The sequence below is a fragment of the Pristiophorus japonicus genome, chromosome 3 (assembly GCF_044704955.1).
Source record: "Pristiophorus japonicus isolate sPriJap1 chromosome 3, sPriJap1.hap1, whole genome shotgun sequence".
Classification (NCBI taxonomy): Eukaryota; Metazoa; Chordata; class Chondrichthyes; family Pristiophoridae; genus Pristiophorus; species Pristiophorus japonicus.
The window spans coordinates 126,649,813-126,665,462 of record NC_091979.1 but is presented as its reverse complement, the minus strand read 5'-3'; positions in this window follow the sequence as shown (position 1 = coordinate 126,665,462).

The following is a 15,650-nucleotide window of genomic DNA, read 5'->3' as shown; positions in this document are numbered from 1 at the left end:
GTAAGGAATTCTCTCAATGGTGGTGATAAAAAGGTATTTGTATGGCCTAGGGGAGGCCGATCAACTGGGACCAGTTACTTTATTAAGAGTGGAGCCCTCTTCCCTGAGGTTGTGCTGGGGTACAGTGCTCTGGTATCTCATCCAGATTCTTTATGTGTGAGCCTGGAAAGCAAGCATTGGTAGAATATTTGATCATTTGGTTAGTCACAGCAGAGTTTTCTCCCCTCGTGTGGCTCTGCACCCTTTTAGCCACATTTTGAGGATTGGAAGGGGCTGGTTTGAGGGCATACATGTGTAGTCACCCTGAGAGCAAGTAGCATTATGTGTGCTTATTCCTGGCATGTACTGGTACTGGGCTTCACATGCAGACTGATCTGTGGGGAGGCTGACCTCTTTGTCCCAATGAGATCAGTGAAGCCCCATGATATGCTTGCTGCCCAGAACAGACACTCTTTCCAATCTGGTGCCCCAGGCCTCTATGTCCACAGTCTGAGAATGGGGCTGAAAAATAGGCAAGCATATCATGGAGCTTCACTGATCTCATTGGGATTCTGCTATTCCTATTTACAGCTCTTCTCGATTCATCTTTTGTTTCTTTACTTTCATTGTCCCTCCTTTGCCTTGCACCATCATCCCTTTTGTCATCCTGCATTCCACCCTATCATAGACCTTCCCTTTTGTTCTTTCCTCCCCGCTACCCACCTCTGTATCTGCTTAAAGCCTGTTACATCTGTAACATTTTCCAGTTCTGATGAAAGATCATCGACCTGAAACATTAGCTCTGTTTCTTTCTCCACAGATGCTGCCTGGCCTGCTAAGTATTTACAGCATTTTCTGTTATTATTTCAGATCCAGCATCCACAGTATTTTGGTTTTATATACAGGATAACTCAGCCGTCTCCATGCAGAACACGATGGGTGTGATGATATGTGTGCATACAAAATAATCAGGTTCTATAGGAGGCCTTCAATGTATGACTGTGAGTGAAGGAACACTTCCACTTGAAGGCTGTGGTGTGAAAGGCATTTTGCTGCCTCCTGGGTATTAATAGTACATAATAAAAGCACTTTAAAACTGTGTGAGGGAAGATTGCTGTAAGCCGCAGAATTGCTTAGTAAAATGTATTCCAAGAAGATGCAGCTGCTTCCTCTTATTTTGCCTGCCCTAGTAATGCCATTACACCTTTTCTCACACTGAGCTGCCGTAAATGTAGTGGTTGAGTTAGAACTGGCTGCTCCTCCCATTGCTGCTCTCCTTGTGTCACTCCCTGCCTGCCTCCCCTCGAATACTTCATGGAGAAGGACTTCGATAGCTTTCTCTTCATGGGTTAGCTGATGGAAGATAGAAGAAGGATGTTGGAGATCAGCAGACCCGAGAACATATGTGCAGACTTTGAACCATTTACCCGTCATTGACTGAGAAAAGCTGCCTCAGTAGAGCGTGGAATCTGTTATGTATGCGACACCTTGTAACCAGCATTCTACCGCCACCAGAGGGCGCATCTGTTGGAGTCCCAAGGCATCGCTTGGGAGCACTGCATATAAGCAGGCCTCCCATGCTGTGCCAGCACTCTTGAGTCAGAATAAAAAGACTAAGGTCACACTCACTCATATAGATTGGGCTAACCAAACTTGAAGCAATACGGTGGAGGAGGATTTCTTGGAGTGCATAAGGGATGGTTTTCTAGACCAATATGTCGAGAAACCAACTCGGGGGGAGGCCATCTTAGACTGGGCATTGTGTAATGAGAGAGGATTAATTAGCAATCTCGTTGTGCGAAGCCCCTTGGGGAAGAGTGACCATAATATGGTGGAATTCTACATTAGGATTGAGAATGAAACAGTTAATTCAGAGACCATGGTCCAGAATTTAAAGAAGGGTAACTTTGAAGGTATGAGGCGTGAATTGGCTAGGATAGATTGGCAAATGATACTTAAGGGGTTGATTGTGGATGGGCAATGGCAGACATTTAGAGACCACATGGATGAACTACAACAATTGTACATCCCTGTCTGGCGTAAAAATAAAAAAGGGAAGGTGGCTCAACCGTGGCTATCAAGGGAAATCAGGGATAGTATTAAAGCCAAGGAAGTGGCATACAAATTGGCCAGAAATAGCAGTGAACCTGGGGACTGGGAGAAATTTAGAACTCAGCAGAGGAGGACAAAGGGTTTGATTAGGGCAAGGAAAATGGAGTAGGAGAGGAAGCTTGCAGGGAACATTAAGAAGGACTACAAAAGCTTCTATAGATATATAAAGAGAAAAAGGTTAGTAAAGACAAACGTAGGTCCCCTGCAGTCAGAATCAGGGGAAGTCATAACGGGGAGCAAAGAAATGGCAGACCAATTGAACAAGTACTTTGGTTCGGTATTCACTAAGGAGGACACAAACAACCTTCCGGATATAAAAGGGGTCAAAGGTCCAGTAAGAAGGAGGAACTGAGGGAAATCCTTATTAGTCGGGAAATTGTGTTGGGGAAATTGATGGGATTGAAGGCCGATAAATCTCCAGGGCCTGATGGACTGCATCCCAGAGTACTTAAGGAGGTGGCCTTGGAAATTGCGGATGCATTGACAATCATTTTCCAACATTCCATAGACTCTGGACCAGTTCCTATGGAGTGGAGGGTAGCCAATGTAACCCCACTTTTTAAAAAAGGAGGGAGAGAGAAAACAGGGATTTATAGACCGGTCAGCCTGACATCAGTAGTGGGTAAAATGATGGAATCAATTATTAAGGATGTCATAGCAGCGCATTTGGAAAGACGTGACATGATAGGTCCAAGTCAGCATGGATTTGTGAAAGGGAAATCATGCTTGACAAATCTTCTGGAATTTTTTGAGGATGTTTCCAGTAGAGTGGACAAGGGAGAACCAATTGATGTGGTATATTTGGACTTTCAGAAGGCTTTCGACAAGATCCCACACAAGAGATTAATGTGCAAAGTTAAAGCACATGGGATTGGGGGTAGTGTGCTGACATGGATTGAGAACTGGTTGTCAGACAGGAAGCAAAGAGTAGGAGTAAATGGGTACTTTTCAGAATGGCAGGCACTGACTAGTAGGGTACCGCAAGGTTCTGTGCTGGAGCCCCAGCTGTTTACATTGCACATTAATGATTTGGACGAGGGGATTAAATGTAGTATCTCCAAATTTGCGGATGACACTAAGTTGGGTGGCAATGTGAGCTGCGAGGAGGATGCTATGAGGCTGCAGAGTGACTTGGATAGGTTAGGTGAGTGGGCAAATGCATGGAAGATGAAATATAATGTGGATAAATGTGAGATTGTCCACTTTGGTGGTAAAAACAGAGAGACAGACTATTATCTGAATGGTGACAGATAGGAAAAGGGGAGGTGCAACGAGACCTGCATGTCATGGTACATCAGTCATTGAAGGTTGGCATGCAGGTGCAGCAGGCGGTTAAGAAAGCAAATGGCATGTTGGCCTTCATAGCGAGGGAATTTGAGTACAGGGGCAGGGAGGTGTTGCTACAGTTGTGCAGGACCTTGGTGAGGCCACACCTGGAGTATTGTGTACAGTTTTGGTCTCCTAACTTGAGGAAGGACATTCTTGCTATTGAGGGAGTGCAGCGAAGGTTCACCAGACTGATTCCCGGGATGGCGGGACTGACATATCAAGAAAGACTGGATCAACTGGGCTTGTATTCACTGGAGTTCAGAAGAATGAGAGGGGACCTCATAGAAATGTTTAAAATTCTGACGGGTTTAGACAGGTTAGATGCAGGAAGAATGTTCCCAATGTTGGGGAAGTCCAGAACCATGGGTCACAGTCTGAGGATAGGGGATAAGCCATTTAGGACCAAGATGAGGAGAAACTTCTTCACCCAGAGAGTGGTGAACCTGTGGAATTCTCTACCACAGAAAGTTGTTGAGGCCAATTCACTAAATATATTCAAAAAGGAGTTAGGTGTAGTCCTTACTACTCGGGGGATCAAGGGGTATGGCGAGAAAGCAGGAATGGGGTACTGAAGCTGCATGTTCAGCCATGAACTCATTGAATGGCGGTGCGGGCTCGAGGGGCCGAATGGCCTACTCCTGCACCTATTTTCTCTGTTTCTATGTTTCTAATTCCACAGTACTCTGTCACATTGCTTTATTTGAGACATAAAAACTGCCGATGATTAATAGATAATGAACCATCACGCGAAAATGCAGAGAACTGTTGGTATCCTGGAGAAATTCTCAGAAGGTGATGATTAGGAAGCCTTCGTGGAGCGACTCGACCAATACTTCGTGGCCAACAAGCTGGAAGGGAATGAGAATGCTGCCAAACGAAGGGCGATCCTCCTCACCGTCTGCAGGGCAACAACCTATGGCCTCATGAAGAATCTTCTTGCTCCGGTGAAACCAACAACCACATCATATGAAGAACTGTATACACTGGTCCACGAGTACCTAAATCCGAAGGAGAGCGTTCCAATGGCAAGGTATCGATTTTATACATGTCAACAGTCTGAAGGCCAGGAGGTGGCGAGCTACATCGCCGAACTGAGGCGTCTTGCAGGACATTGCGAATTCGGTGGATTCCTGGAGCAAATGCTAAGAGACTTTTTTATGCTTGGCATTGGCCATGAGGTTATCCTTCGCAAACTATTGACTGTTGAAACACCGAACCTGAGCAAAGCCACAACGATAGCCCAGGCATTTATGTCCACCTGCGATAACACCAAACAAATTTCGCAGCATAAGGATGCATCGGCAAGTACTGTGCACAAAGTAACGTCGTTTTCAGGCAGGAATGCATATGGCAGAATGTACATGCCTGCAGCTGCACGACCTCAGATGACTCAGTGTTCACCATCAAGTGTTAATGCAAGGCAATTAACACCTTGTTGGCGCTGTGGAGATGATTATCAAGCCCATCAATGCTGCTTCAAACACTATGCATGCAAAGGCTGTGGAACAATGCGACACCTCCAGCGAATGTGCAGATGAGCTGCAAACCCTGCAAACCACCACATTGCTGAGGAAGACCAATCCATGGCAGATCAAACTGAACTAGAGACTCGAACCGAGGAGGCAGAAGTGTACGGGGGTGCACACCTTCACCACGAAATGTCCACCGATCATGTTAAAAGTTGAACTGAACGGATTTCCAGTATCCATGGAATTGGACATGGGTGCGAGTCAGTCTATCATGAGCAAAAAGTCCATCGAGAGGCTGTGGTGCAACAAGGCACAAAGGCCCAAGCTGAGCCCTATTCATACCAAGCTGAGAACTTACACTAAAGAGCTGATCCTTGTAATTGGCGGTGCAGCAGTAAAAGTCTTCTATGATGGAGCGGTGCACGAACTACCACTATGGATTGTACCAGGAGATGGCCCCACACTGTTCGGCAGAAGCTGGCTGAGAAAAATCCGCTGGAACTGGGACAACATCCGAGCACTTTGATCCGTCGATGATGCCTCATATGCCCAGGTTTTGAGCAAGTTCCCGTGTTGTTTGAGCCAGGCATCGGAAAGTTCTCTGGGGCGAAGGTGCAGATCTACTTGGTTCCCGGTACACGGCCCATCCACCACAAGGCACGTGCGGTGTCATGCATGATGCGAAAGAAAGTGGAAATCGAGCTGGACAGGCTGCAATGAGAGGGTATCATCGCGCCGTTTGAGTCCGATTGTTCCGGTTCTCAAAGGCGATGGCACGGTCAGAATTTGTGGGGACTATAAAGTAACGATTAACAGTTTTTCGCTGCAGGACCAGTGCCCGCTACCCAAGGCAGACGACCTATTTCCGACACTGGCAGGAGGGAAGACGTTCACCAAGTTGGACCTGACCTCGGCCTACATGACGCAGGAGATGGCGGAATCTTCGAAAGGCCTCACCTGCATCAACACGCAAAAAGGTCTGTTCATCTACAATAGATGCCCGTTTGGGATTCGATCGGCTGCGGCTATTTTTCAAAGGAACAGGGAGAGTCTGCTAAAGTTGATTCCGCGCACCATGGTTTTCCAGGACAACATATTGATCACAGTTCGGGACACCATCGAACACTTGCAGAACCTGGAAGAGGTTCTAAGTCAGCTAGATCGTATGGGACTCAGGTTGAAACATTCAAAGTGTGTTTTCCTAGTACCAGTGGTCGAGCTTTTAGGGAGATGAATCGCGCCAGACGGCATCAGACCCATCGACGCCAAGACGGAGGACATTAAAAATGCCCCGAGACCACAGAACATGATGAAGCTGCGGTCATTCCTGGGATTCCTCAATTATTTGGGTAATTTCCTACCCGGGTTAAGCACCTTGCTAGAACCTCTACATGTGTTGCAAGGGAGATGACTAGGTATAGGAGAAATCACAAGAGACTGCTTTTGAGAAAGCCAGAAATCTGTTATGTTCCAACAAACAATTTGTTCTGTATGACCCATGTAAAAGTTTAGTGCTAGCTTGCAATTCGTCTTCATACGGGGTCGAGTGTGTGTTACAACAAGCGAATGAATTGGGAACATTGCAACCGGTCGCTTATGCGTCCAGGAGTTTGTCCAAGGCCGAAAGGGCCTACAGCATGATTGAAAAAGAAGCTCTGGCATGCATTTACGGGGTGAAAAAAATGCACCAGTTTGGGCTTAAGTTCGAGTTTGAAACTGACCATAAGCCGCTCATGTCGTTATTTTCAGAGAGCAAAGGTATTAATACCAATCCTCTGCTCGCATCCAAAGATGGGCGCTCACGCTGTCTGCATATAACTATGTAATTCGCCACAGACCAGGCACAGAGAACTGCGCTGATGCTCTCAGCTACCATTGCTCACCACCGGGGTGGAAATGGCACAGCCTGCAGACTTGCACTTGGTGATGGATGCATTTGAAAACGAAAAGTCACCCATTACAGCCCGCCAGATCAGGACCTGGACCAGCCAGGATCCTTTACTGTCCCTTGTAAAAAAAACTGTGTCCTCCATGGGAGCTGGTCCAGCATCCCAGCAGAGATGCATGAAGATATCAAGCCGTTCCAGCGGCGCAAAGACGAAATGTCCATATAGGCGGACTATCTTTTGTGGGGTAATTGCGTGGTTTTGCCTAAAAAAGTTCATACGTGACCTACACAGTACCCACCCAGGCATAGTAATGATGAAAGCTATAGCCAGATCCCATGGGGCCAAGTTTTGGCCTGAGTTGCTCCTGTTTTTTTGGAGCATCTGGTTTAGAATGGAGTATCTTAGAAATTGCAATTCTCAGCATTTAATTTGCTCCAGTTCTAGTCAGTTAGAACAGTTTCACTTTGGAACAGAATTTTCTTTTCAAAAGGGGGCGTGTCCGGCCACTTACGCCTGTTTTCAAAGTTTAGGCAGTGAAAATTTACTCCAAACTAACTTAGAATGGAGTAAGTGCAGATTTTTGTACGCTCGAAAAAACCTTGCCTACACTTTACAAATCAGGCGTAGGTTACAAATTAGGCGTAGGGAACGAGGGGGTGGGGGGGGTGGAGAGAGGGGGGGAAGGGAAGTAATTGAATTCTACAATCATTCAGCAGTCACTCTTATACAAATAAAGATCCAACCTGAATAAAAATTTATAAACAAAGCAAAGATTAAATATTTCATGTTCCTACCTGTGTGAAGCAGCAGCAGCCTTTGAGCTGCTGTGCTTCAGGCAGGCATTCCATGTTGGAGACAGGGGTGGCGTCAGTGTCTCGACGGCAGCCCAACAGCGACAGCAAGCAGCTTTCGAGCTGCGGTGCTTCAGGCAGGCCTTCCTTCCATCAGTGGCTGGATGGCAGCCGAAGGAACAATAGCAGCCTTCGAGCAGCGAAGGGGACTAAGGCCATTCGGCCACGCGATAGGGGCGGCGTCAGTGGCTGGCCGGCAGCTGAAGATACAGCAAGCATCCTTCGAGCTGCGAAGGGGACTAAGTCCATTCGGCCACGCGATAGGGGCGGCGTCAGTGACTGGACGGCAGGCAAAGACACAGCAATCAAGCAGCCTTCGAGCTGTGAGGGGGACTGAGGTGATTTGGCCAGGGACAGGGAGAGGCAGCCACATAGACAGCTTTATACTAAATTTGCAGAATGGGTGCTGCATTGTCAACACCATGTATTATGCAATGGTTCGCCATTAATTCACTGCATAGGAGAGAATTGATTAGAGCTCACCGCACCAGGAACGTCATAGCCCGTAGGTTGGTGGGCAGGAGAACTTACCCACGTCGACAATATCGAGCCAGGCGCTCGTACCTGGACATGAGCGAGGCTGATTGTGTGAAAAGGCTGCGTTTCCGCAGAGAAGTTGTCGCTGAGATTTGTGATATGCTTAGAGCAGATTTGCAGCCCAGAAGCAGAACGCCAATTGCCCTGTCTGTTGCAGTGAAGGTAACAGCTGCACTTTCTTTCTATGCCTCTGGATCGTTTCAGGCTACAATTGGAGATGTGTGTGCCATCTTTCAACGTGCAATACATGGCTGCATTTACTAGGTCACGTCTGCACTTTATGCACGAAGGAATGACTTCATCAATTTCCCAATGGCCGCACAAGCGATCCATGAGAGGGCTCTGGGCTTCTTCAGGATTGCCGGCTTCCCAAAGGTACAGGGCTGCATTGATTGTACCCATATAGCCTTGCAAGCAGCTGTGGAGGATTCTGAGCAGTACCGAAATGGGAAAGGTTTCCACTCTATCAATGTGCAGCTCGTGTATGACGACAAGCAGCGCATCATGTCTGTCGATGCGAGATACCCTGGCAGCACCCACGATGCATTCATCCTACATGACAGCGTTATATCTGACATGTTTGAGCAGCAGCCAGAAGGGCAGAGCTGGCTACTGGGAGACAAAGGATACGGCCTGACCACCTGGCTCATGACGCCCCTACGCGTGACACGGACAGAAGCTGACCGTCAATACAACATGGCACACATTGCGACGCGCAGCATCATTGAGAGGACCATTGGCACATTGAAACAGCATTTCCGATGCCTGGACCATTCAGATTGTCGGTCACTTCACTGGTGTGTGCTGCATGCTTCATAACTTAGCCATCATGAGGCAGCAGGAGCTGGTAGTGGAACCAGAAGACCTACGTGAGGGTCCAGTGCATGATGATAATATTACGGAACAGCGGGATGTGGATGATGACGACGATCAGGAAAGCATGCAAGTGCCTGATGCCGGAGCACGAGGTTGGAGGAGGGCCGTCCATCGTGCCCCTTTAACGATTGCTCGAGCCTTGCGCCAGCAGCTCATCCGTGAACGCTTCAACTACTGATGCCTGAGGGCTCTGCGACAACTGTTGCGCATGGACATGTTTATTCTTTGCAGTTGTTCCTAAGTTGTGTTGTGTTAATGGAACATGAAACAGTTTTAATGAAAAAATATTTTATTGAAAAGTTAACGTCACTGTAATAAAATATTTGTTGCATCAAACTATACTTTTTAATATGACTCTTGAAGATCACTTAAAAACTTTAAGATCACTTATAAACTTGTAAAGTTACAAAAGTTACAAAACAATCTCAATGTGAAAAATCTTACACTCTTAAGATCACTTAAATTTCAAGATCACTTTTTAGATGCAAAATTAAATAAGTTACAGAATGTGAGAGCATTTACACTATAAGATCATTCAAAACCCTGAGATCACTTATAAGTTGTAAAGTTACAAAACTTACAAAACAGTTTCAATGTGAAAAATCTTACACTCTGAAGAACACTTAAACTTCAGGATCACTTTTTGGTGCAAAATTAAATAAGATACAAAATGTGAGAACATTTACACTATAAGATCACTTAAAAACCCTTAGATCACTTATAAATTGTAAAGTTACAAAACTTACAAAACAATTTCAATTTGAAAAACGCTACTACAGCTACATCAAGAACAAGAACAAAAGCAGCAAAGAAAGGCTGCAACCATCTCTCATCCATAGCTCAGTGAATGTTCACTTCTTCATGGGGGTGTCATTTGATTGGCTGGGCTGTGTGCCCTTATTGCAGCAGCTACCTCAACCAGGCCCTCCCTGACGGCCTGTGCCGTCGATTCCACTCCCTCGGACATTCCCTCCCTAAGTTCCCGTGTCATTACTGCTATTTCTTCCGTCAGGACTGTCAACTCTTTACCCACTGCACTGACGCCACCGATGAGTGATTGGGTAAGCTCATTGGTCTCCATACCCAATGCCACAACCTGAGCCGCATCTGTTGCACACTGAATCTCAGGAGAGCGTGTCTCCAATCTCCTTCTCCTCTGCCTGGGTCTGCTCGTGGCACCACTACACTGGGAGGTGCGGGCAGGGTCGGTGGGACACTCGGTGTTGCAAGTGGCACCACTACACAGGGAGGCGTGGGCTGGGACTGTGGGACACTCTGTGTTGCTGACGGCAGAACTAGGGAGAGAGGCTCGGGCTGTAACGGTGGGATGCTCTGTGTTGCAGATGTCAGTACTAGAGAGAGAGGCTCGGGCTGGAACGGTGGGACGCTCTGTGTTGCAGACGGCAGAACTAGAGGGAGAGGCTCGGGCTGGAATGGTAGGACGCTCAGTGTTGCAGACGACAGCACTCGAGTGCAAGCCGTGGGCTGGGATGGTGGGTGAATGGGTGTAAACTGCTCCATGATATCAGCAGCAGCACTGGGACCCGCAACGTCGGAATCAAAACCATAGTAGGTAGAACCAGAACCTATGCGAGTGGGAGGCACAGGCTCGGACGGTAGTGCACTGACTGTAGAATGCTGCATTATACCAGCAGCACCACTGGGACCTGCAACATCGGAATCAAAACCATGGAAGGTAGAACCAAAACCTATGCTAGGGGTTGAAACTCTGATGCCCCTTGATGGGGGCTCATAACCATTAATTTGGAAGCTCTCCCCTGCAGACATTTCAGTCATCGCTGCCATCATCCAGTCTGGTTCGTCCGCATCTGGTTGTACTGGTTCTTCTTCTATATCCTCAGGATCCTCAGGGTTGGCAGCAGCAGCAGCATCATCATCATCATCATCAACATCATCATCATCATCATCATGCACTGCAAAATACATCAGAACAGTCAAATGTTTAACAGCAAGGAAGGGGGCCGGATGGGTGGCATGAGTACTCTCACACATAGCAGGCTAGGCAGCAGGTTGATTTAAAGGGCCACGATGCATTTTCAGGACTTACAATCTTCCTCGCGTGCGGGCCCAGCTTGTGCTGTACTGATTGCTTTTCTCCATGTCCGATTCATCATAGCAGCTACCCTTTGTTCCAAGGCTGTCAGTGGAGCAGATTGGGCGTGCCTCCTCTTGTCCGAGTTGCCTCCCTTTTGTTGTGGGCCAATTTCTTCTGCAAAGAGTAAAATATAACATTTTACAGAGTGTGTCAGTCTGCAAGGTGGGACATACAGATAGCCAAGTTACAATTATGATTACATCAAAAATGGAAAATATTACTTACACTAACTACTTGACCAAGGTTGTGCCATTTCTTTTTACACTGACTTCCAGATCTCATGGTATGCACCACTGTGCAGTAATCTTCTGCAACTTGGTTCCAGCGTTTCTTCATTTCTTTTGGTGGCACTTTTATGCGACCTCTGTTGCTGGTATCTAGCTCCTGCCATCTCTGCTCAATTACATTGACTAATGTCTCTACTTCCTCATGCAAGAAATTCTTTGTTCTTGGTGGACGTTGATCCATTGCAAAGTTGAATTGGCACTCTTATTTCTCAAAACACAAAGTCCTTAATTTGCATGCACCAATGCAGCACCTGTTCTGCAAGTTTAGCAGTGAAAAGCTGCAGTCACTGATTTCAGCAGGTGATTTATTCAGCAGTGCTGCTAAAAGCACTCATTCACACACAAAAATATCACTAAAATTAAATCACCAGCCTTTCCAGGGGTCCACGAGACAAATCTTCATTTTTCCTCTAGTCCCTTTAAAAATGGCCGAGTGCCAATGTTTATTTCCTACTATGCATGCGTGCACGCTCCAACGCGCATGCGCAGGGTTGCCGGCATGACATTGCCTTATTTAAATTAGGCCCGCCCCCCCACTGCTTGTAGAATCGGCGCGAGTGTCTGGCTCCGCCCCCCGTTGTTCTGTGCGCGCCGCGCCAAGCTGCTGAAGACCTCCGAGGAGCCGGAGAATATCGGAGTTTTTTTCGGCGCACTTTCCAGCGCAAAAAACGGGCGTCCAGCTCGGGGCTGCGCCGTTATAGGCACGGCCCGAAACTTGGGCCCCATATGTGATGGCCCGGCATCGACTCAGATTTGGAGTCTTGCATGTGCCAATGCAAAACTTGCTCTCAACTGAGCAATGCACCCAGGGAGGCACCACTAAGTTTGTGGTCATGGCCCTCCAAACCGTGGTCTAGGGTCCATGTTGACTTCGCTGGCCCGTTTCTAGGCAAAATGTTTTTGGTTGTTGTGGATGCTTATTCAAAATGGATTGAGTGTGTAATAATGTCTGTAAGCATGTCCACTGCCACCATCGAAAGCCTACGAGCCATGTTTGCCACACACAGCCTGGCTGATGTATTGTCAGCGACAATGGGCCGTGCTTCACCAGCTCTGAATTTAAGGAATTCGTGACCCGCAATGGGATCAAGCATGTCTCATCTGCCCCGTTCAAGCCCGCATCCAATGGCCAGTCAGAATGGGCAGTCCAAACCAAAGCTTGAAACGTGTGTTGGAAGGCTCCCTGCAGACCCACCTGTCCCGAGTCCTGCTCAGCTACCGCACAAGGCCCCACTCGCTCACCGGGGCTCCCCCTGCCGAACTGCTCATGAAAAGGGCATTCAAAATAAGACTCTCTCTAGTTCACCCTGATCTCCATGATCACGTCGCGGGCAGGCAGCATCAACAAAGCATGTACCATGATGGCGCAAATTTGTCACGCGATATTGAAGTCAATGACCCTGTATTTGTACTCAACTATGGACATGGTCCCGAATGGCTTGCTGGCACTGTCATAGCCAAAGAAGGGAGTAGGGTGTTTGAGATGAAACTTGCAATTGTCTAACTTGCAAAAAGCATTTGGACCAAACCAAACTGCTATTCTTAGACAGCCATGAGCAACCTGAAGAGGACACCACCAACTTCGACCCTCTGATACACACACAACTGGCAACAGACATCACGATTGACCACGAAGCTAAACTCATCATCCCCAGCAGCCCAGCAAGGCCAGCTGCGCAGCAGCACAGCGAAGGCCCAACCAACTCATCTGTGTTTGTACCGAGACAATTGACTAGGGAGCGGAAAGCCCCAGATCGTCTCACCCTGTAAATAAGTGTACGATTGACTTTGGGGGGGAGTGGTGTTATGTATGCAACACCTAGTAACCAACATTCTACCGCCACCAGAGGGCTCATCTGTTGGAGTCCCAAGTGATCCCAGCATCCCTTGGGAGCACTGTATATAAGCAGGCCTCCCATGCTGTGCCGGCACTCTGGAGTCAGAATAAAGAGACTAAGATCACACTTACTCAAGTCCACAGTACTCTGTTACATTGCTTTATTTAAGACATAACAGAATTCATTGAGAAACAATCGACTATTAAGAAAAGGACATGTTGAGTACTGCCCTGCCCTTAAAGACTGCCCTGGGAAAGTGATACATCAGTATTTTCACATTGAAGTACAAAATAGTAATTTTATTTTGGATATACATTGTCCTGTACTGCTTCTGTTTTTTTGGGTTCAAATCCTTGCCTCACCCTATGCTGCTTCTGCTTTTTCAGGGTGTAAATCTTTAAAACATCTTTCCAATTCTGTAATCTGGTTTTGAATCCTCCTTTTTTTCTTACAGCATTAACCAATAAGTAGTTCCCGTAACCTGGGCTCAAAAATAGCACTTCAGCGTGAGTCAGAAGGTTGTGGGTTCAAGCCCCACACCAGAGACTTGAACACACAAGCTAGGCTGACACTTAAGTGCGAAACTGAGCAAGTGTTGCATTGTAGGAGGTGCTGTCTTTCAGATAAAATGTTAAACCAACGTTCCATCTACCCTCTTAAGTGAACATAAAAGATTCACTGATACTATTCAAAGAAGAACAGAGTAGAAGAGGCGATAGAGAGTGACAACATGAACTGGTGGGAGGAGAGTGACAGCATAAACTGGGAAACATGGGAAAAGTGATAGCATGAACTGGGAAGAGGGGGAGGAGAGTGACAGCATGAAATGGTGGGAGAAGAAAAATGCTATGAGATAGGGGGAGAAGAAAGCTCTAGCATGACTGTGGAAGAAGATTGGTAAACTATAGTATGAATAATAAATATGTTCTGTGACAGCCATATAAAGAATTTATCAATTAGATTTACCAGCAGATAGTACTAATGCATATTCACAGTAGCCCATAATTTTTCTCCACAGAAACAAGGAAAATCACCCAAATTCTTGCCACAATCGTCTTCTATGCAAGTAATGAAATGTTGGATTTACTTGTATCTTAAGTTATGATTGTGTTTCAGTGTGAGTACATAGGTACATATCAGAGTCCGATGTTTTGGGTTGCTTTTAAGTTGTCAGTTTTTGGGGGATTGTGTTAGCTTTCTGAAAGCTGCTGATCAGATTTGTTCATTTCTTGGCTGGCGTGTACACTGGTATTAGTGCGATTAGCAGCTATTGTCTATGCTTCAGGATTGTAGTGCTATAGAAGCAGAAATCTCATTTGTACTTTATATTCAGGCTGCAGACACAGAAGACTATAGGGCCGTGAAATTCAGCACTTTAGTGCCGGGTGATAAGGCCAGTTACCAAGAAAAAGTGGCAGCTTCTTCGCTTCTGCCCACTTCCGGCGGATCCCGCGGCGGCCGCCATTTGGTGTAGGTTGACAGCGTGGCCATTGCCTGTGCTCGCTGGAGAAAAGGTACTGAGGCAGATCGTGACGTCAATCAGTGTGCAAGTCTGATTTGACGCTCGACCTGCCATTCTCGATGTTGTCGCTCCATTCAACGTCCTCTCCAAATCATGACCAGCTGAACATGTGTTCAGCAGCAGGAAGGACCCCCACCATTTCTAGTTAAAGGGATCAGGAACAACTTGCAGCTGACTTTTATATTTCTACAGGCTTTGTGTGAGTTTGTGCAACTCTATGGAACATTCTACAGTTATTTAAATTTGGTGAGGTGACAGGGAGAGTTGTTGCAAGTGGAGAAGGCCTTGCTTCGGAATTCAAGGGTTCTGGTCAGATCACTTGCTCCTAGTCATGGGGGCTCTACTACCAGTCCCCAACATGCTGGAGTGTGACAGGGAGATGGGGCAGAGGGATAAGCTGCTCAGAGGGAGGAGGAGAAGGGGTAGGAGGAATTTCAGCAACCTACCCACCTAGAGTCTTCTGAGATCACTTCTCTGACCTGCACTAAAGACAGGAGTAGTGTGTTCAGAGGCTCCATTTCACCAAGGAGGTGGTCACAGAACTCTGCCACCTCCAAGAACCAGACCTGCAGCCTCAGAGCAGGGCAATAACAGCACTGCCAGTGGCCCTCAAGGTGACCGTGGGCTTCAATTTTTTTCTCCACTGGATCCTTCCAGTCTGGAGCAGGAGACGTAGCTTACATCTCCCAGTTTGCCGCCCATCACTGCATCCGGGAGGTCAAAGAGGCTCTGTACTACAGGAAAAAGGACTTCATTGCCTTCTCTCTCAACAGAGAGAATCAGAGGAGCATGCATGTAACTTTGCCAGGCTTTCGGGCGTCCCCATGGTGCAGGCCACCATCGAC